Here is a 1,893-nt window from a genome sequence, read left to right on the forward strand (position 1 = left end):
GGTATACCGTTTAAGCTCGTCCTTTGAATACCGGTTTAAACAACCGTGAACGCAACAACCCGCCATTTTGATTCTGGTGATGGTACTTATTTAGCGTTAGATTCTATTATGTTGGAAGACCGCCTGGCTTTACCATCCGAAGCAGTAGTTCTGTTGTCATGAAATCCCAGGGAGACTCTCTTGAGAGCTGCTGGCCCAGTTTAACCCAGTCAGAACCAGGTCGTAATTTCATTATAATCCTGTCTCTGAGCAGATCAAAACCATAAGACCAGTCTAGATTAAAAATATCTTAACAATGCGTGCGCAGCCATCTTTGTGTACTACCACTGAATGTGTCTATATGATATCTGTGGCACCAAGCCTGACACTTATTGTTCACATCAAGGATGGAAGTATTATTGGTGAGAGGCTGGTCACATGGTAAGAGTAGGCTGTCCTATGAGTGGAGATGATGACACCAAGGGGAGTGAGCAGTTTCTGAACAAAAGTGTGGCGCTCTGTAAATGGGGTCTGTTCGGGTGAAATGTGCAGACATGTGAGTCTGTGTTTTTCACTTCTCTGTACAATAAACCTGCAAGAATACTGTGCACTTTCATTTCAGAGCCTGCTTCAGACCTTTGAATAACGTAACAATAACTTAACACATAACATTCAGACAAAGGTAGAATATACAAGAAGAAACAGGAAATTAGACTCAATAATTTCTCATATTAGAATAGGACACGCAGGCCTTAATAAATCTCTTAAAATAATTGGAAAGCATGCAACAGGACTATGTGACAAAGGCACTAGTAATTTTCCTGAAACGGTTCAACGTGTTTTTATGGAATGTCCTGGGTATGAACCAGAAACATTTCCAAAAATAAATAAATAAAATTAATATTTATTTTTCAATTAGGGATGTTTTTAGTAGTGATATCTGTAAAGTTAAATACCAAAATATTATTTTCTTGAAAAATAAAAACTTAATAGAAAGAATTTAGTTGAGTTATTAAATTAATTTCATAGAATTATTAGTTTTTTTTTCCCCCTGTTTATCTGTTGTCCTCACTCTAGCTCAGTAGGTGGCGGTAATTTACCTTACTGTTGGTCTAGAAGAAGAAGAAGAAGGAAAAAGAAGAAGAAGAAGAAGAAGAAGAAGAAGAAGAAGAGAACGTCATGACGTATGATATTTACGTAAACCGTTCGGCGGTTGTCGGCGCAAAAATTTAAACACAGAGGAGGATAAGAATAGTCCCAGTTAAGAGTCAAAATATATCGGTACCGTTTAAAGAGGATTTTGTCTGTATTTTGAAAGGTTTAAGGTAAGTGGAATGGGCCGAGACGTTTTTTGGTCAATACTTATATTTTTAGCGAGTAGACAATAGGAGAGACGTCACGCTGTGGAAGTTAGCGAGTGTTGAGCAGCTCGTGCGGCTTCGTTTCGTTAGAAAGTTCTTCTTTGTTCAGGGGTCGCCACAGCGAACACACGTTTCATTGTACTCTTTCATTAGACATGGCAGAGACAACAGTTTGCTACGTGTACTACGTCAAGGTTTTCCTTCAGTCAAGTGTCACTTTCTGTGAGGATTTTTACATAAATCAGTTAAAACCAGCAACAAGCCATGTTCAACATGAACACATGTGTTGTTCAACATGTTGAACACAACATGATGTGTTCAACATGTTGTGTTCAACATGTTGTGTTCAACATGATGTGTTCAACATGTTGAACACATCATGTTGTGTTCAACATGTTGTGTTCAACATGTTGAACACAACACAACATGATGTGTTAAACATGTTGAACACAACATGTTGTGTTCAACATGTTGTGTTCAACATGTTGTGTTCAACATGTTGAACCAGTTTTCAACATGATGTGTTCAACATGTTGAACCAGTTTTCAACATG

This window comes from Nematolebias whitei, chromosome 8, assembly GCF_014905685.2.
Source record: "Nematolebias whitei isolate Nwh7 chromosome 8, NemWhi1, whole genome shotgun sequence".
In the NCBI taxonomy this organism is placed as follows: domain Eukaryota; kingdom Metazoa; phylum Chordata; class Actinopteri; order Cyprinodontiformes; family Rivulidae; genus Nematolebias; species Nematolebias whitei.